The sequence below is a fragment of the Myripristis murdjan genome, chromosome 10 (genome assembly GCF_902150065.1).
Source record: "Myripristis murdjan chromosome 10, fMyrMur1.1, whole genome shotgun sequence".
Lineage (NCBI taxonomy): Eukaryota > Metazoa > Chordata > Actinopteri > Holocentriformes > Holocentridae > Myripristis > Myripristis murdjan.
The window spans coordinates 16,357,995-16,379,866 of record NC_043989.1 but is presented as its reverse complement, the minus strand read 5'-3'; the positions used below and the strand labels follow the sequence as shown (position 1 = coordinate 16,379,866).

Below are 21,872 nucleotides of genomic sequence, written 5' to 3'. Positions count from 1 at the left end.
GCAAGGGCTACAGCCTATGAATTCAGAGTGGTTCCGACAGACTGAGCAGTCCTAGGGGTATATGTGCACAAATAGGATGTGAGGCCCCCGGTTATCTGCACCGCACTGTTTGCGGAGATAAGCATTGCGGCGGCTAGTTGTATGTTGTAAAAGGTTAGCAAAGTCATTTAGCTGCAGCCTGTGTGATGTTGCTGCTGTTGCATCCATCATAGTGTGGATGATGTGGAGCAATGTGAGTGTTGTGACATTCTCCTGGTTTTAGTGAGGGCATGCAGTAAGATGTAGTCTGTCAGCGTGACACAGATTGGTCGCTGGATGCTAATGTTGGGAGGCTGGGTAGAATGTGGTGGCACTGAACTCAATGCTCCCAATTTGGACCAAGTAGTTTGTATTCCAAAGTGGTTTGTAAAAGAATATGCGGGTAAGACATCTGTGAGTGTGTGTGTGTGTGTGTGTGTGCGCATGCAAAGTCACCCACACACAAGCGTATATGCAATAGACCATTTCCTAGCCTCCTCCTTATTGCTAATCTCCATCTTTTTCTCTCTCTGTCTCCTCTGCTCACCAGAAACAGATGTCCAAGCGACCTACCTCCATTAGCCAGAGCTCCTTTGGGGTATAACTCAGTGCTGCTTCAGCCCCTGCCCAGCCTCTGGACATCAGGCCGAGCCTTCCCCATCCTTCTACCCAGGCACGGAGCTCGCAAAGCGGACTCAGACACTGTGACGGCAGGGCAACCAGCCAAGAGTGGTTCTATCTCCATATAATTCCTGCTGGAGGTGGGGAAGTGCGAGCTGGACTCTGCCCATCCCTCTCCTGTAAGTGGTCATTAAAGAGCCGGCTGACAGCGATCTCTTCTATGAGTAGTGGTGGAGATGTCCTGTTCACTGCACTAGCTACTCCACTCAACTCTGCAAGGTTCAGTGTAATGGTGTCTGCTGGTTAGCACTGATCCATCTGTCACTGTGTGAGTGTGTTAGCTATCATCATGTTCTGCAGTCCTGTGCTGTGCGGAGTGTCATCTCTTCGCTGACAGTGCTACTCTGTTGGTTTGGATTGGGCTTTGTGCAGATGGAACAGAAACAGAATTGTGATTCAGTGAGAAGATAGATTAAGAAGGAGAATTCATTTGGAGTTCAAGTGCTTGTCATTACCCTGGCACTGGCACGTTGGCTTCTCATCCTCATTTATGACTCCTCTTGTCTCGTTTTGATTTTGATGCCATGGTCTTACTTAAATGAAACTGATTAGTATGAAAGAAGAAAGAGAAAGAGAAGTGGGTCAAAATTAGTTGACAGATTGTCATGGTGTATTTCCAAATAAGGCTCATCTGTCTAACTGCTGAAGACTGTGAAGTAAATTAGAAACTTGAAACTGTTTTTATACAAGAGGTCATTAGATTGCTGTGAATGAGCCTTTGAGCGGCACTCATTTCACAGGGACAGACTTTTTGACAGTGTGTACGTCAGGCCCCACAATTAACATTATTACAATACGCCTGGGTTCTAGTAAAATTTTATGTGCCGATGTGAGCAGGTGGCATTCCCCAAAAATTTATCACAGTTTGCGAAATTCATGTCCCCAAAGCTCTTATGTCATTTCAAGCAGAAGTCTCACTTTTGGTATTGATGTAAGGCTCAGAAATACTCCACAGTAGGGGAGTATCACTAATCAGGTGCCACTATTTCTCGTCTACCACATAAGCATCAATATTGATGAGGCATCATTTGATTACTATGGTAGTATTATCCTTAGAGTTAATGGGAGATGTGATTTTATTCCCATCAACTACAACATAATGTTCCATTTCTTTTTCCGTCCTTCAATTCCACTGAATTGTTCTCGCTCCAGGTATTCCAGCAAATGGTGAATAAATTACTTGGAGATGCCCAGGAGCCTTTATGGTTTTTCATTGTTATTCATTCAGCATGGTTCTGGGTTTTATTTATCTATCTTTATTTTATGTTGGAAAATCATAGCAGATAATCTAAAGAGAATTAAGCTGCACGGTGCCTTGGTTGCTTTCTCTTTCTTTTCTACTGTCCCTCTACCCTTCGCTCTCCCTGTGCCTGTCCCCCAATCCAATCTAAGCCATTCATCAGATGGAAGTGATAAGCTTGGGGAGCACAAGCGGAGGCACTATGTCAGCCAAGCTCCCTATGTGACCGTGTTATATTCCAGTAACTGGCTCATATATGTCACAACATTTGGTACATATTTTCAGCCTCTTCTGCTTGTGTGTGTATGCCTGTGTGCTTGTGTGTGTGGCAATAGAGGCCACTACTGGATACTACTGGATATTTTAAGTATGGTGTACATATATATATATATATATATATATATATACAACAAGTTTTTAATATGTGCCTGTATGTAAGTGTGTGTTTGTATGTATGAGTTTGACAAAGCTAGACAAAGAGAAAGATAAACAGATAGAATCTCACCATGCTATCTCTTCTCCTTTCTCCTCGTTAAACTCTTCCAACTCGGAGGACATACAGTAAATCAAACAAAGCCTTCATTCTTGTGCGATGGGAAAATGAATTGCCTTCATCCTTTCATTAGACGCCTTATCTAACTTTCATCCTTTTATTTATCTATCTTGGAGAGCATTCATGTGTCACTTTCCCTTACCCTTGGAGACGAGCGTAGAGACAATGGTTCCAGTGCAGCATTTCCTCTCGTTCTGTCTCTGCTCAGCAAAACATGACGGAACAAATGAACCAATTAAGTGTGCTGGTGGCTGTGCTGTCCCTGGGGAGGAATCTAAGGAGCTGAGACGGCCTGATTAGCACACAGGTAGGCCTGACTGGAGACAGCCAGCCAAGATGACTGGAGCGAGAAAAACTCCCTCAACTAATGGGAACGTACTCCACCCGATGGAAGTGTGTGTACTTAGGAGTATAATCTCTTTTGCCTTTGGCATTTTTATTGGTGTTGACTAGGGGGAAAATGATTTTAAAAATGGTAGAATGTGTTTCTATTACGATACACTTGTACATCTTAAATGTTGATAGAGGGGTGAGTGTCTTTTGTGACAGAGAGAGATCTCAACAAGTAATACCCTCCAAAGTGAGTTACATGATACTCTAACAAGTCACCTCCATGAGTGACATCTTGAGGAAGGCGGTCCAGGACTGTTTAATCCACTCTAACCTTATTTCCATTGATCCTAAGTGCCTCTAGAAACACCTAGATGGATTCCCACTTGACTGTAAACAAGAATGATCAGTTAATACTCCGAGTATTGATCTGACTTGACCCTCTAATATTGAATCTCTTTGTACACACTCTTCAATCTTTCTGTTATCATCTGCTCACAGATAGCAAAGTGAAGTTCAACACTAACTCATGAACTCTCCAGGACTGGGGCTGAGAAAATATACTTTTCACAGACTGGCAACCGTTTCCCTTCAAATGTTACTGCAAAGGTCAGCTTCACTGAGTAAATTTTGCAACTGACATCTGAGATTCAAAAGAAATATCTGTGTTTGGCAAATGCTGAAGTTGCACCCACACTGGCTAGTTGGTGGATTTTCTGATTTTGAAAATTCACCCGAACCCGACAGAGGCCATCTCTATTGCCTTTTAGCTGAGCTGCACACAATGTCACGGAAGGATTCAATCTTTAGCCTTTGATACACAACATGCTGAATGGGTAACTATGTCACCTTGGTTTTTCAATATAAGATTTTTTCCTTTTCTATCATTTCGTCACTTCACTTGGCTCTGATTTGGGCTCTCTCTATCTTTCCTCTCCTATTTTCCTGCTTCTCTGACAATCTGACATATCCCCACTTTCCCCATCTCTTTTCTGTCTCCACCATTCCGACAGGATCTGCAGTTTCCGGTCCTGAGGGGAGAACGGAACATTCAAAACCTCTTCATCTCAGAGGCAATTTTGAGGCACCTTGTCCCCTACGGTCAATTTGTCACCATGTGCAGGTGTCCTTGGGGCTGACCACTGGTCATTGCTCTCTTTGACACAACGAAAGAGAGACAGGCAGAGAGAGAGGCAGAGGAAGAGAATGAACCTGACAAAGGCCCTGAAACAGATCCGTCCCACTCAGCAGAGCCCAGGGAGTATGCAGCCAGGCTGTCAGCACCTCTCATTAGTCAAAGGCAGCCTCGCCGACAATGTGACACTGATTACTGAAAGCCCTGATTCAGACTTTCTCTCCCTCTCTGTGTAGTCGCAAACAGTCTCAGCTAAAGCCGCACGCACGAGTGTACACACACATACACACACACACACACACACTTGAATTCTCTCTCTTTTCCCCCAAAATGCTTGAAGTGCATTTCATTGCATTTAACAATTCCCCTACCATCTCCAAAGGGACTAAAGCCTTCATTAAAAGGAGCGATAAAGGGCAAATGGGTGTGTTCCAGCTCTATTTAAAATCTATTTATTGATTTTTACAGGGTGTAAATAAATATTAAATGGCATTATTGCACATGGAGGCTTTCACACTGGCAGGAGTGGTAGAATTAGAGGGGATGAAGTGTGGCGTTCATTTAGAGTTTATCATTTTTATTGATCTGGCTGACATGTCTCAGTGCTGAGGAGGATCTGATTGCTCTTACTTAATCATCTTGCAGAGTTCAAGGGGGTGTAGTAAGAAGGGATGGGGGGTTAGGGAAAGGAAGAAAAGAGATAGAAATTGTCTCAGAGTACCAATTAGAACAGTGTAAGTGTTGGCTCTCTCTACCGAAACCACTCCCCTTATTGTAACAGGCACCAGAGAGAGACCTTGATTTCCTAGGATTACAGTTATATTCTGCTGCTGGCAGTACAACATGCACTGGATTGTGGAATCAAGAGCAAAATATCATTTATATTCTTCTGGGTTTTAGTTTGCTTTTCTGCCTTCACTTTAATTATTTAACATCAAATAATGGGAACATATCTCACTAAATGTCTGTGATCCATACTAGAAGAAAAAAACAAAACAAAACAAAACAAAAAGAAACAAGGCAGTGCCTGCCTCTTCACAAGGTATGAAGACTGAAATGTAGCCCAGATGAAATATAAATGCCCGGTGATAGCGGTAATGGTAGATGACTTTATTTAGAGAATAGCCTTAGGTGGTCTTCATGCCCTTGAACCACAATGAAGGCACTTAGTACGGATCACCATTTATATTTCATGGTATTTCGTGATTAACTGGAATTCCAATCTGGGAAATCATAACTATTTTATGCCTTTTGTTGGAATGCAGACGGATAAAAATGTTAACCTGCAAGCATTGGCATAGACATCTGGAGTTTTGGATTATCATTTCATTTGTCCATTTGCACAGTTGTAAACCGTAGGCAAGTTAGTATATGCATGTAGTAAAAGTGAATATTATCCTAAGGAATATTTGCCTAATCTTAAAACACAGTTCTATCACTTTTGCTCCAGACAAGGATGAATTTTGATCTGTGCTGCTGAAAGTAGTTTTTTTTTTTTTCCCCCAAGCTTTTATTGTTCTTTTATTTTTCACCTCATGACACCAGCCTTTTGTCTGTTTCTGCTTGCTCAAACTCAAATGATGAATCAAAATTATTTTTATTCTTGAAAAATATTATTGAAAAAGTTAAAAAAAAAAAAAAAAAAAAAAAAAAAACAGAAACAGGTTGTGTTTTCACATTAATAAAAAACACTGTTTTATGATGACTCCCATTCTGTACATGACCAGATCTAAATGGACTGCATGGTAAATGGATAAATGGACTGCATTTCTATAGCGCTTCTCTACTGACCACTCAAAGCGCTTTACAATTTTTGCTTCACATTCACCCATTCACGCACACATTCACACACTGATGGCAAAGGCCACCATGCAAAGTGCCAAGCTGCCCATCAGGAGCGGTTAGGGATTCAGTGTCTTGCTTAAGGACACGTCAAAATGGAGGAGAAGCCGGGGATCGAACTGGGAACCCTCTGATTAACACGACCACTCTACCTCCTGAGCCACACTGCCCCCTAACACTGTCCTTGCTACCTTGATGTCAATTATGATTATTAAATAATTTTTTTGCCATATTTTTGTCTTGCTCCCATATAGTATGTAAATCTACACGTGACAGGTTGACATTGTAGCAAAGACCCCTTTCTATATGCTCAAACAAAAGGATATATCTCTTCTTAATTTCCTCCAATATACCTGATATTGTTATTTCCATGTCATGCATGCCTCAACAAAAGTTTTGTCACTTATCAAAGGCTGCAGAGCACAGAAAAAATCACTGCTGTCATCTTTTCAGTCTGTAAACGCTGTGGATGCAAATACAGTAAACTGGGGAGTAAACATATTTCCTCAAACTGCATGGAAGAAGCCCAAAGCCATCAGCTGCTGCTTTCTATGATCAGTATGCTACTGTTGTGATGACGGCATGATCGTGAGGAAAACCAACTCTTAACTCTCCTTAGAAGTGGACTTCCAAGGAGCCAAGAGAGGCAGGGTTTCTGTGGCCCAGCTGTGAGGGGGAAATGAGGGCCGATGAGGTGGGAAACTCCCCTGCCTCTGTTAAGGCCTTTTCATGTGGAAGCTCTGAGGGTAGACAGTGGGGTGCTTGACCCCTGTGAGGAGACCCTGTTAAGAGTGTCCACTACTGCCCTTCTAGCACAGGGGCTGCTGTTAGCCCGGCCAGGTAGTAGAGGATTAAAGGGAATTTGTAGGGAGTCCTCAGCTCTGCAAGTCTGACTTCTATACTCTGTTTCCTAGTTTGTACCACCTGTGGACTTGCCTGGGGGAACCCAGTCTGTGAGCCTTTGATTGATTCACATGGCTCTGTGACCTTGAAGGGCTCCATAGGCTCCACTCTTTATTAGTGAGCCTGCAGCTAGCTCCCACTGAAAGCCAAGAGTATTTCACTCTAACTCTCCTGTGTCTCACCCTTCTTGACTGGAATGCCAAGCAATTCCTCCTTGGCCATGTCCATTTATCCACATTTAACCCTTTGACCAATTGGCTGTTTTGCCTGTTTTTCAATTTGCCCTCCAAGCAATGCACATGCTATGCAGCAGTAGTGTTGTTATTCTAAGTGCAGAGCACCACACATTGCTTACTTGTCAGTATACAGGGGGTATGTTATGTATCAGAGGCTGCAATCCTCCCCTCTCACTATCTGGGTTCTAACAAGGCTAGGATAGCAGCCAGACTGACAGCTGCTGGGACATTCAACAGACTTGGTGTTAAACTGCGAAACTCAGAGGAGGCATATGAATGATTGGCTGCCAAACCACACAGAAAACAAACCAATGCCTTCACTGTCATAGTTGTCCAACTGACCATAAGCTTTCACAGCGAAAGAAAAAAAAAAGCGATTTTGAACTCTTCGTCTGACTTTATTTCTCATAACATTTTTATTCAGTATCACTGCACTGGATTGCTTCCCATGTTTCTCTGCAGCACAGTGTGAAAAGCAGTATATTGCCCTTGTTATTGTCACTATTGTGGGAGGATTATGATTGTCTTGATGGAGGTTTACCATTTTCCTCTTAGAATATCAAAGCAGATAGTCAGCTGTTTGTGATCACTTCAGATAATTATCAATATTGTGCTGCTCTTTGTATTGAGCACAAAAATCTTAAACCTCTAATGAGTATTCCCTGCTTTCACAGATGCTTTCTTTCATTCATGTAGATCTTATTGTGTCTCCTTGATTTCGAAACTACATACCCCATTGATTCCAGGGTGTTGAATGATGTACAAGGATGTGCAGTGTTTGAATGTGACTAATAGAGTTCCCCAAGGTTCAACAATAGATCCTGTCATGCCTATTGAATATAGAACTAATATTGTCTCATCCATAAATATAATGTACATCTGTATGCTTACAATACACCATTCTACTGATACGCTGATTTTATATAGCTGACTTTTGAAACACTGCAGCAAGGCTTTAAATGACTTCAAACATTTCAGTGCTAAGTGTTGATAAAGCTTAATACATGTACTGTACTTCAAAGCCAGAAAACAACAGAGTGCCTTACTGTATAGTTCGGTACTCTTAACGGTGGTGATGTTGATAGAGTGTCTTAATATAAATGTTAAGGTATATATGGACAGATAACAAGTTTACTGTTAGATACCTTGACAAAAAAAAAAAAGAAAGAAAGAAGATTTTGTTCATCAACAACTTCCACAACAATGTTCTTCCCTTATACAGTATCTTCAACTCAAAACAATGAAACCCAAAAATATACAAACTACTTTTCTATCACAAAAACTCTCTATCAATACTATGAGAAAAAGGGCTAACTGCACTAATCACAACACCAAGTGTGTGGTTCTTCGTCTTGACTCCCCCATTTTTAAAATCAGTTAAGATTAGAAAATCCCGTAGTGTGCACCAGCCTTACTATGATACAATACCGACAATAACACAGGCTCACATTGCCCAAACTCAACAGATGGTTACTTTCATGCACTCTGGCTTTGTACACCCATTCAATCCTTTTGGCCAGGAGTCATGAAGAAGCTATCTGAGGTTCTCAGCCTCAGCACTCCACTCGGTCTCAATGCAACTCACTCCTAGGAAGGTAATTTTACTCAGCCAGAAAGATAGAATAAAATTATCCATCGACCACTGGCTTAACCTTTTAACTGAACACTCAACCCTAGAAAAACTTACAGCCACACATGGCTCCCCATTCTGCAGTACCTTCACAGCTGATTCCTTCTCATCCACACTCTACTGCCCTCAACAAAACTTCAACCATAACCCACTCATATAATATACTCATATAATTCAATGTGCAACCCCAGTACATGCCACAAACATTTATTCATTTATTTATTTATACTATGGTTGGTTTTGTGTATCTTTTGTCTTTTATTTTTGTCTTTATTTGTATTCTTTACTTGTTTTATATGATATTGTGCAGCACTGCTATGTGTTGTGATGTCTTCTTGGGAAAAATAAAATTCAAAGAAAGAAAGAAACAAAGCTTGTTTTACCATGTTGAGCAGAGGATTGTGGAATCATCCTTTTTCTCTGGTTTAGACCAAGGTGATGGACTGTAAGGATGCAAATCTGACCCTCCTAAACTGACCTGAAATGACTTTCAGTACCCATCCATGCATACATACATTTTCTAGTCGTTTATTCGTGTCAGGACTGCGGTGGCAACAGGGCAAGAAGAGCAGCCCAGACATTCTTTTCTCTAGCAACTTCCTGCAGCTCCTGGGGGATCCACAGGTGTCCCCGGGGAAGAGCAGTGGCTTGACACCGAGGTCCTCTCAGATCACTGAGCTCCACACTCCATCACAAAGAGTGAGGCCAGCCACACTGCAGGAAAGCCTTATTTTGGCCACTTGTATCCACAATCTCATTCTTTCGGTCACTACTCAGAGCCCGTGGCCATAGATGAGGGCCACAACAAAGATAAAACCAGACAACTGACAGCTTTGCATTGTGGCTCAGCTCTTTTTCCACCATCACAGTTCAATGCAGAGCCCTCAGTGCTGCAACCAGTGCTGCTGTGGCAAACAATCTCATGATCCTTACCTAACTCTTTCATGAATACTCCAATACAGGTAATGATTACAAATTTCTGCTCTAATATTTTAATAATAATTTTAGTTCGAATCAATCAATCAGTATTCTTTGAAAAACAGTAATTTTTCTCAAAAACGGGTCAAAATTATTGGCACTCATAAAAAAAGATTTGAAAATAAAACCTAAGTACCTTATGACTTATGTAATTTACAGAGCATTGTCAGAAAATTATTCAAAATGTTTCAGACCCACCTTCAGAAGCATCAGAGGCTGTGGAAATGTTGCATCAAAGATACTCTTACCTTATGACTTATGTAATTTACAGAGCATTGTCAGAAAATTATTCAAAATGTTTTAGACCCACCTTCAGAGGCATCAGAGGCTTTGGAAATGTTGCATCAAAGATACTCTTACAGCAAGAGAAATCGATCAACTGAAGTGCCTAAACCTTGCCTGAACGTTCAGTACAATGGGAATTGTGAGTGGTGGACTGACCAAAAATGATCTCTATGGTCATACAAACCATCAGCATGTTTAGCAACAAAAGGCACACAAGGAAAGCCACAGGACTATGTGGTGGTGGAACATAAATGCTTAACGACTGCTTCTCTGATGAGATCTGAGGGTTCTTGATGATATCATGAATTCCACAAAGTGCCAGGATATTTTAAACAAAATCCTGGTTGTCTCTGCCAGAAGTTTGACATTTCACAATAGATGGACCTTTCAACAATAAAATTATCCCAAACATAAATCAAACTCAACACAGAAATGGTTGTGGTGGCACAAAATCAAAGTTTTGCAGACTTTTCCAGACTTGTACCCTATTGGAAACGTGCGGACTACGAGCGCAGACCAGAAATGAAAACCTAAGGATATTAAGGATCTTGGAATGTTTTGCATGGAAGATTTTTAAAAGATCCCTAAAAACGTTTCCTTATCCTTGTCAGACATCACACAGAGATGCTCAGTGCTGTCTTCCTTTCCAAGGCTCAAACAAAAGTTAACCTCAAAGTTTTTATTTTATTTTATTTTATTTATTTATTTATTTTTTGCGGAATAAACTGTTCTTAAATAAAATGTTGGTTTGAAAAAGAAACATTTTTGCTCATTTTCAGGATGCCAATAAATCTTGTTTATGTTACCACTCACCTGAATGGGCCGAGCAACCTTTTTCTTATAGAGAACCACGGCCTCAGACTTAGAGGTGCTGATTCTCGTCACAACCACATCACATTCAGCAGCAAAATGCATCATGAACATCAAAGGTCATGGTCTCATGAAATCAGAAGGACCAAAAAAGCAAAAATAGCAGAGATGCTGCCTTCTTTTCAGGTTTTGAAGACTATGCTGTAACTACCTGTATTGGATTTGGTGCAGAAACCATTATCACAGCATATTGACCATATTCTCTTATCCCAACCAGAGTCCCTGGATGAACAGCGATCTTTGAATGAGGCTGATGGATTTGACTATTACTTCCAAAACAAGGGACAAGGAAGTCTCCATGAAATTCAGGTACACTCTATGGAGAGTCAGCAAACCCACTAATAAGCTACACACGATAGATACACACAATAAAATAATTCAAAAAGCTGTGACTCATGGTTCATGTGGAGGGATCAGCAGTTATTATTAGTTGTGTTAAAGAACACCTCCACATTGTCCCTGAATGAGCTTAATAGTTTTATGCTCACAACAATTTTGAGGCCCACAACTCAAATCCAGCGACCCCAGTGTTGTGTTCAAGTGGCAAAATCAATATGTAGGGGTCTGAAGTTGAGCTAAGACTTTTAAAAGGATGATGCCACACAAGTGACATTTTTTAACCTGTCCCTATTGCAGTATGGTTCCACTATGTTAGAAAAGAATGACTTTTGTAACTGTATCAAAGAAAATTGACTGTATTTTGCCTTAATGGTTACTACCCCTGTTGCTCTGACCTCCGTTATTATTAAGTGCCGGGGAAGACTGGTCATGCCATTCATAAAGTGTAATATTCCTGCTATGCTTGACCCCTTCCGGTTTGCCTACTGTTCCAGTAGGTCTGTCGATGATGCCGTCTCACTTGCTCTGCAAACTGCTTTAGAACACCTTGAAAATAACGATACCATGTCAGGAGGTTGTTTATTTAATGTAGCTCTGCTTTTAATACCATTGTGACATCTAAAGTGGTGTTAAATCTCTTGGTCTGGGTAATTCCATCTGTAAATGGCTATTTGACTATTTGATAGGCAGACCTCAGACTGTGACAATAAGGAGCACACTCATTTACACTGTTTGTTATGACTAGTTTGTACCAGGGCTGCTCTCTCAGTCCCTTAGTGTACATTTTGTTCACTCATTGTTGTGATGGCAAACATAATTGTAACAGTATTGCAAAATGTGTAGATGACAGCACAGTGATTTCCCGATGACAAACTGTGACAAGAATGCCTAGAGGAAGTAGGTGGAGGATCCAAATGGTCTCATAACAGAAACCTCTCTCTAAATGTCAGTAAGACAAAGCAAATCACTGCTGACTTGAGGAAAATCAGAGGCAATTACAATTTTATTAACATTAATGTGTCATCTGTAGAAATCGTGGACAATTTCCCATTCCTTGCAATAAATATCACATGTACTTTATGTGAGGTGCTCACATAGATTCTCAGCACCAGATGCATCCTCCACATAGTACAGAGACTGTATATTCTAAGCACTTCAAAAAATTTAGTATGGGAACCGATAGTCTGGTGAACTTTTATCACTGCATGACTGAGAGCTTCGTGACAGGGTGCATAACAGTGTGGTTTGGCAATCTGACTGCCAAGGACTGCAAATTGCTGCAAAGGACTGTGAAAGACAGCGTCAAAAATCACTGGCACAGAACTACTGCAACTCTATGACATCTATACCACCCGCTGCAAAAGGAAAGCCCAAAATATCATCAAGGATATCAGTCACCCGGCCCATGCACTATTCTCCCTCTTGCCATCTGGAAAATGCTACCGGAGCATCAAATCACACTTCACACATCAGAAGGATGAACAGCATGCACACACACACACACACACACACACACGCATAGCATGATAATAGTGCATACATTGAAGAATTTCAATTTCAAGAATCTAATCTCATAAAAATTGTATTTCAATCTTGTAACAAATTTTACTCTAATACAGATTACAATAAAACTGAACTGAACCTAATATCACCAAACTGGAACCTCTCCATTGGCTGTGTGGCTGGTCCAAGATCCAATACACTACCTGCTCTTGGTGTTAGTGTACTGGCATTTCTGTGACCACGATTCTGTGCCTTGTGGGCAGAGAGCTCACAAAGTAATGGCCACATGCTTCTTTTCTGAGCTGTGTCTTGCTGAGCTATGGGAACACCTGGTCACTAGTCCCGTGCATGATTCCAGAAGTGAACACTTAATGCTGGCTTATAATTATAAAAAGTGTCAAAAATGATGTCAGAAAGACAGCAAAATGTGTCACCTGACAGTGTATTGTGCCCATCCAAAATTTGTAATGTTGCAGATGTCATCATCAATTGCCTCACATTTTCATTGGCTGGATGGGCCGAGAGTTCCCTCATTGCCATGGAAACAGCTGTGCGACTGATTATTTTGTGGTGATGGTTGAGAGGAATAAAAATGTAAATATTAAAAACATTTGTTGGCTGAAAAGTAATGGATGGGTTTGAAGGGAGACGGAACAGGTGAGGAAAGGACAAGTCAACACAGAAGGACTTCAAAGATGCCAAAAAAAAACTTAACCCCCAGGGACAAAATGCAGCAGCAGTTTTTTTCCCCCTCCACCTCCCCCTTCCCTGCTGTAAAAGCAATTTTAAAATTTCTTCCTTCTCTGCCAAATCAAACATACAACATTTGTAATAGCCACCAGCCGTCTTCCCTAAACAGAGAAGCTCAGCTGGTTACCATGGAGATGACAATTTGTGCCACAGATGTCTTCTCATACTTTGAGCATAAATGCTTCAGTGTCATCCCACATTTTTGGTACAACGCCTGTTGACACGTCTTTTAACTATAAAGCAGCCTTTGGGCCCTGGTAAGCCACTAATGGCGGTCTTCTCCAGTAGCTGTTTTTGATATGATTGCATTCATGCTTGATTCAAACTGATAAAATAGGATTTGATTTGATACAAATTTGATTTGATTCAGTGTCATCAAGAGCAATGAAGAGTTTACCAATTATCATATCCTTATTTTGATTGAGCTGTGGTAATCAACATAAAACAAGGCAACAGTGAGCATGCAGTCTCCCATGCATGATATGCTTTTACTGTGTGGGCTGAGAATGATGTTACTCGCTGCTTACACAGACTATAGGCATTGTCTGTTGATTCATTTGTTTACCATCATGCCATAGCTCAGAGGCCACAAAACAAATTTTGACTAAACTTGTAAAAATGAAGTACCTCTCTGCACCATTAGTGCAATTATGAAAAACAAAACAAAACAAAACAAAAAAAACAACAACATTTTTTTTCAGGTTGTTTATTTTGGTACTCTCTATCACTGACTGATGTAGTACATTAGTGATTCAACCAATATGTAATTTAATTGTCTTTCCCATGCAAGTACCCAGTTAACACCGGCGTTGCCTTTCCAAGATGTAAATTGCACAAAGATGCAAAAGGTCCTAATCACAGTCGTAGCTAATAGCAGGCTGAGGGGTAATGTCATGCATGGGGCACTGCTAGTTCAAGCATTAGAACAGTCAAAATCAACATTTAGAGTTTTAGCAAATATTAACAAATGAATGGAGCCTATCCAGACTAAGTGGTGACATCTCCTTGCTGTCCTATGCAGTCAGTGTGAGATACTAAGATTTATTTTAAACATCTAATCTTACTTTTAACTGTAATTAGCAGCATTTGTGTAGCAAGTTTCTGAGATTTTGAAATTTTGAGATTTTATTTTTAAATGGTAACCCGATTCGACTGGTATCACAAAACTGAATGGACATTATCAGTCATAAGTCAAGTGTGGGTTAGCATGGTCCCTGCTGCACCTCCTAGTGGGTCAGTAAGCTGTGATCATGTACTCCTATCATCTGTCTGTCTTAACCAGTCAAACGGGACTCTGGAGCCACATGTACTGTGGTCAAAACGAAGTCGGTCACAGAGGAGATGATTGGGTTGTTGGACTGGTAAATCACACGGACCCTTACTCTGAAGACCTCGGATCAAGTCCTGACTCAAGCAAGAATGTTAGATAGAAATGTCAGCAAATGCTGTTTTAAGTCTCTTAACCTTACCCATTACCTTTCCCTAAACTTAAATATCATAAAGAACCCTTTCATAACCTTAACCAAGTAGCTAATGAAAACTAAGCTAATGAAAGCTAACATTTGATTGGTTAAGGGCAATTAACAATAGGAATACATGATAGCAGCCTTCTGTTGTGTATTCATTGGTGTGAATCAGGTGCTACAGCCTTCTGTAGGCCAATCATATGATGGCCAGTGGGTACAAATGCACTAGAAGAGCCGGAAGTATTAAGAGGATCATGCTCAAAGTTCAGAAACAATGCAAATGCACAACCACAAACAAAAAGCTAAATCAAACACAACAATGGAAACATACTGCCGAAGAACAAGGCCACTGCAGAAGACCAAAGCAAATTGCAGTAAACAGTCTGCAATGTCAGAAGCAATTCAAATTCAGAAACACTTAAAAAGCACTGAGACAAGTGCAACAGAGAAGTGCTGCATATTCAGTCAGTACAAAAGAAGTTTCTGTGCCCCTTAGGGGAGCACTACAGTTGATGCACTTGCTGATGGGCTCCTGGTTGGTCAGTGGGGTTGAGTAGACACTGCACTGACTGCACTTTTACATGATGTTACTGACACAATGATGATTCTGCAGTTTATGTTTATCAGAAATTGTTAAAAGTCTCTTTATCTTAGTTTTAGGGTCAATCTAGCACCCAGGAGAGCATCCAAGTGTCACCCTCTAAATATAAACACCAAGACTTTCTGCTTTGATATATGTTTTAAACGAAATAGAAAATCAAGATGGGAGATAAAAGGGATGCTAAATGTAATGTTGATTTTTAAGTTATTATTTTTATTTTTTCTTAGCAGAAACAATAAGTGATCTCCCCTTGCTTGTCAGAGTTATGTGTGTGGCGGGGTGGACAGTCTTGAAGCGTGTGTGATGGGGAGGAGTTTGAGTCATTGTTTTCGGTGAAATGTACACAATTAGGGATTTTTGTCTGCACAACAGCATGAGGATGAATCATCCCTCTAATTTTCCTAGTCCAAATTTAACAGTCCAACAGTTTCCCCTTCAAAATGTCATCACATGAGGAACAATAAGAAAAATAAATAAATAAATGAATAAATAAATAAGTGTGCAGATGTGGTGTGTATGAAGAGTGAAGTGCATTACTCACACGTTTTGGCTTGTCACACATATTTGAGCCACTGATTGTGAAATGAGTCTCGAAGATAAGCAGTCTCAGTTCTCAAGCTAGAGTGTAGCACTTTTCGGCCCTACCGACGTGCAATGTCACCATAGCAACTAACCACAATCACCAACTGTAATCTCTGCAATTTGATTTGTATATTATTTTTTTTATTTGATCTAACTGGCTAAGTTAATTTGTTTATTTGCCCAACTGGTCAGCAACTATTGCACACCTGACCACCAGGAAGGGCCCCCCTCAGTCTGTGGTCCTTCTCAAGATTTCTTTCCTTTTCCCGTGTTTCATCTGTGGGTTTTCTTGGAGAGATTTTTCTTGCCCGCTCTGACGGATTGGTCACGGGTGTCATCCTGTATTCTTTGCTGTAAATTCTAGGTCCCTCAGTCTGTAAACAGTGATTTTGGGCGTCACAGGGCATTTGTTTTATTTTCATCAAATGCCATATGAATCAATTATTCAGATGCTCATTCTAGATTCTACTGGGTAAACATAAAAGCAATTGTGTTGAAATAACCCTGAATCTGTAACAGGTAAATACAAATTAGTGAGTAAATTCTGATTTTAGGGAGAGAAAGATGACCCCTGGAGACACAGTGGTATTGGTCTTAATTTATATTTGTATTTGTCACAAAACAGAGAAGGGAAGTAAGGAACACCATTTGCCAACATTCATTGCATCTCTGCTGCTATACATCCAAATGAAAGCCTTGTATGTGGCATGTTCTCATTTCAGCCGAAGATGGTAACAGGCCCCGTTAACTGAACTTGGCCAGGTTCTCTGCTGCAAAGCCTCATCAGCATTCAGTATGATTGACTGAGAAATACTGGGCCAGAATTACACTGAGCACATGCTCCATAGCTTATAGCTAATGATTTTCCCTAATGGAAAATACCCCAATTTAGAAAAAGAATCACAAGTTTGAAATTGTGACAGCACCCAACTTTCGCTACAGCTGTGTTTCAGCTAAAACTACAAATATATAGTGACTGCTGATAGTGTCATTTTTTGCACTTAAATTGTAAACATAATCTGTACTGGGGAATGAGCCACTCAGACTATCTGTCATGTGTCATATTTTTTTTCCTACTGCAACTGTTAGCTGACTATGCATCTAGTATCCATGATCAGGAAAGGGGCAGCCAGACAAGATGATAGCACTGATCTGTGTGGGCATGAATGTATGTGACCGGCTGGCTGCCAGACTTTAAGATCAACGTAGCCTACAGAATCAAGATCATTTAAACAAAATACATAAAAAGGTAAGATAGAGAGCGAACATGACAGGTTATTTACAAACTGCTCGTTGGAACAGTGCGTCATCCATCAGTTTTGTGACTGGTACTCTTCTGGTGAGCTGCTATTAGTAATTCTGAATGGAATGTGCAAGCTCTAGTGATTAATGTGGGGCAAAAAAAAAAAAAAAAGGTATTGTCTAGGAATACCTGCCTGTCCACACCTATATTTATTAGCAGGTAAGCTCAGTTCCACTGTGAAACCAAAACAAGTCAGTGTTTTTTTTTTTTTTTTTTTTTTTTTTTTCCGTTCCATATTTAGTGGCAATTAAAAACAGTGACCTTGGTTTTCTGTTCCACTCCTTCTGCTGCCAGTCTATCTGTCTGTGATTCCAGATGAGCATGACTATTGAGGACTGGCCTCTGGTTACACATCTAATTCAGACTATGACATAGTTGGCTCAGGCCTAAACGTTTTTGTCTTAAATGTTAAATCGCTAAAGGAATGTCCATATAACCATACAAGAAAGGTGCCTCGGTCCTTGTGAGCTTTTGCTGGCTTGTAGTGTGCTGTGTGAGGCTCCAAAAGTTCAAATTTGTTGAATTTTGAACCTGCCTTTAGTGAGTAGAGCCAATCACAGCACAGTACATTTGTCTTACAGCTGCTGGTCAGAAACAGAAGAAAATTGATTGTGTGTATCTTTAGTTAGTTAGTTAGTTAGTTAGTTTAATTTAATAACAATTCCACAAAGGCAGGCCGAACCCATACCAAAAATATATTTGCATGGCAAAATCTTAACATTTAGATGGAAATGCCAGATTTTTTTCAAAGATATATTTTGACATTATTTGACTTTTATGTAGTGGCACCAAGCAGAATGCAAGAATCTTCATTTATGTTCAGAATGGCGCTTGAAGAAACTACAAAAAATCAAGTAATCCCATAGACATGCCTGCATAATTACTGCTGATCACAATTAGCAACTAGACAGATGTATAAATAATGTCTTACAGTTATAATGTCCAACAATAATAATACTACTGTTATCATGTCTAACAAAGCTATGGCAAATTGCTGTGACAATAGCTTGTAAAACAGCTGACATTACCCTGCTGAGGGATGGTGGCAAAATCCTAAAGGCACAGTCAACAGGTCTCTAGAAGGAGCCAGATGCAGATGTTGTATGTGATCTTAGTGCGGCAGCCTCAATCTCATCCTGGATCACACAGGTAAGTAAATAATTATATAACTTTGCAACCTAAAATGGCTATTAATTCTGAGTTCAGTTAGCTGAAAAAATAATATTCTGCTTCAAAATGACAAGCCTGGGATGTCAGTGATGGCTTCACCCGGCTGCAATCACAGTCGCCATAATTACTGTAAAGTGAGCACAAATGATGCAGCGAGCAGCAGTGTGTGCTGTGTCACTGTTTCTTAAGCAGTGCAATTAAGTGTACTTTCTGTCCACTGCGGGTGCTTTATGAATCAAGTTTCTCTTCATGATAATTACCTCAGTGTAAGCCTATACATAATTTGCAGACTTCTGAAATGAAAATCATGCAGACTCTCCTAAATAGCATAAACATTGCAATTGAATTGCGGTTGTTGGCATGCAGGCTTCATTCCAATCTTACTAATATATGTCATTACCAATATATGTGCATTTGATCAATAAGGTGAAAAAAATCATGGATGTTTGCTCAAGCTAACAAGCATAGCTGTTAGCACACATGCTGAAAACAGCTAATAACTCATTTTAAATTTCACTGGGCAAATCAACGGCTTTACTGATTGATGATTGATCTTGACTGATGAAAGAACATACTCTGATGAAAAATCAAACACTAAAGCTGCCCTCTGCAATTTCTAGCCACAAGAGGGTGTTAAGAGCTCAATCTCAGTTTGTATAAAAGAATCGGTCTTACTTCTGGGTACACAGTAGATTGCTTGTGCAAAGCTGAAAGGTAAGGCGTTAAAAGTGTTTTTCCAATGGAAAAGAGGGATGCATTTCACTCACAAAGTTCTTGTTGGATTACTAGCGCACTAATGAAGCTGCAGACGTTTAGTTACAAGGTAGGCTGCTTTGAATTAACTTTTTCTGTTGCTGCAGTCGCAATTGCAGTGACAGAGGCACTCACATGATTGATCTTAAGTTTGGGTAAGTTTATTTGCAAGATTTGAGATTTCAGAGAAGAATGAAGAAGACTTAAGTTGAAGTGGCGAGGGGGTGGAAGAGTAACACACATGAACGCCGTCCTAGGAAAAAAAAAAACATTGGCCCGCCACTTCCTACTCATCTAACAGGCCAACAGCGGCCGTTGTGGAACAAGCTTTGTCCACTTGGCATTTTGCCTCGCTGTATTTCCTTTTTCTGCAGTCTGTGATTTTTGTAGCTTCCTATTGGATGCTATTCTATCAATCTGACCCTGCACACTATTATTTGCTGGGGGCTTTATATCCACTGCCCAAAAGCTGACACCCAGAGGAGTCCTGAGCTCAGCAAAACAAGAAAATCCAGGTCAGGGTCTGAATATGCACACACCACCACACACTTCTAGTGGGTCATAAGTGATGATTGAAAGGGATAATTTTTATATTAGTTGATACTATCTATCCTGTATTGTATGATTGTATACTATCCTATATAAAGTACGAAAGTAAGGAATAGGAAAATCTGCTTAGTAACTGCCGACAATGGACTACTGTACAGGATTTTTGTAGTTTCTGGATAGACTTCAACCAATGTAATCAAGTACTGTTAGCTGAATGTATGAATTACCTTGGGATTGATCTCATAAGTGATTTAATTTAGCGTGGAAAAGACAATGCAGTCATGTATGTTTTCTATTGGTAATCTCCATGAGGTTTCCCATGAAAGATATCGCCTGTCAAAACAATATTTTAAAGATCATGGCTCCCAGGTGGCTGTCTGAGAGTATATAGAAACCATATGGTCATGCAACAAAATTACAACAGCTGCAATGCTAGATGCACTGTAGCCCAGACGTCATTAAGGAAGCCTAATGCTCATACAAATTGACTTGAGCTCAAGTCCTGTCCAAAATACAGTATATCTAATGCAATATGCCATAATTCTGCATGGCTAGCTTTCCACCCCCTAGCTTAAACTGTTATAGTATTAGCAACTGAGCCAGGATAGTCCTGCCTGGCTGCAACGAGTGAACGCCATTCATTGGGACTGTCGTATGATTGGATTGAGGCAGACCTAAGCACAGCGCGAGCTGCACTTATCAGCCGGCTGGCAGATAGGACTTGTCATACTGCCTGTCAGATCTGATGAGGGGGACCATGGGCCTCACAATGGAGCTCAAATGCAATCTCCTCCTCTGCAGCTGCACGGCCTGCCTCAGGGACACGCTTATTAGACTTTGTAAACAGCCACATGCGAGCGCTAAACTGTAAGAGCTACTGTCAGGCGGGCTGCCTCCATCAGCCAGCTAGCAAAGACTGGGAGTGATTCCATAGAACACTACTGTTGTAATAAAGGGATTTACAAGCAACCAAGGACTAAAAGCAATGGTAGTGATATATTGGGCAGGGGATGTCATCAAGAAGCTTATATTGACCTTTAAACTGCATTTTATATATCATATCACAGGCAATAGCTGCCATTGTACATATGAATAATAGCCTTTCATCAGCCTAAGTGAATCATTCAAAAGTCAACCTTCTCCAATTCAGTTTTTCCTGGAAATGCCTTTTTAAAATGGTACTTTCAGAACTCAGAGTTCTTGAACTTTAAATTGAGCAAAATGGGGCGTTCTGGTTTGAACAGGATGCCTAGCAGGGAGGCGCTGTGGCATACTAACACGGCCTTGCTGTCCGGTGCCCTGCTGTGTCTACAAAAGAAGTAATGAGGTACAGGGTTAGGAACAGATGCATTCAGAATGTACTACTGATTACCCTTTATTAGCGTGTTCTTTCCCTGGTAACTTTCACTGCTCTCCGCCCAGGTATGGAGCCCTTAGCTGAATGGCAATGCTATTGAGACCTGCCTTGCTCTTTTTTCTCTCTCTTTTTTTTTAAACTTGCTCCCTGTCTCAATATCACTTCCCATTTTAATCTAATCTCTCTTTCTTGTTCTCTGATTATGGCCCTTTCACCAAATGCCTCCTGGTTCCCCTGAAATAATGATATTTAAACAAGCGGATATGCATAGGATCGCCGGAGGAGGGCCAGGGACGTTTAATATCTGGCTGAGTACAAAGAGCGAAGGAGAAAGAGACCTGGCTGACAGGAGAGTCGCTCCCTTTCTGCGGAGCATACAGCCTCTGTTCTGCTTTCCCGAGATCATTAATTTCTGCAAAAGAGATCTCCCCGGGTGAGACTCATTCACATGCAGATGGCACTATTCCTCTGGAGCCTATATCGCTCTTTCTCTCTCTTTCCATTGGCCCATTTAGTGCTCTCTCTCTCTCTTTCACTCTCTTTTGCTCTGTCGCTTGCTCCTATATTCAGCAAACGGTTAGCTTGGCAGCCTTAGGTGACAAAGCGCTCATATTTCAGCACTGGGGAACAGGAGTAATGCAATGTGCTGCTATGGATACATTACATGAGAATTTGTCTCTTTTATAAAAGTGAGCAAAGTCGGGGAGGGCGTCACTTAGTGATACAGGCGTTTATCTAAGGAGATCATTTCTCTTCTCTGTCCTCTATTTCCCTCTAACAAAACCCTCCCTCCCTTTA

At 40.7% G+C, this 21,872-nt stretch overlaps 1 long non-coding RNA gene across 1 annotated transcript in view; it reads left to right on the top strand.

The window, feature by feature from the left end:
• The window catches only part of LOC115366108 (uncharacterized), a 106,345-nt gene extending 93,207 nt beyond the window's left edge, over positions 1–13,138 (top strand). Inside the window, exons 2-3 of the long non-coding RNA XR_003928808.1 lie at positions 569–818; positions 10,919–13,138. This is a non-coding gene — a long non-coding RNA (uncharacterized LOC115366108). The remainder of the gene's footprint in view (positions 1–568; positions 819–10,918) is intronic.
• The last annotated feature ends 8,734 nt before the right edge of the window (positions 13,139–21,872 follow it).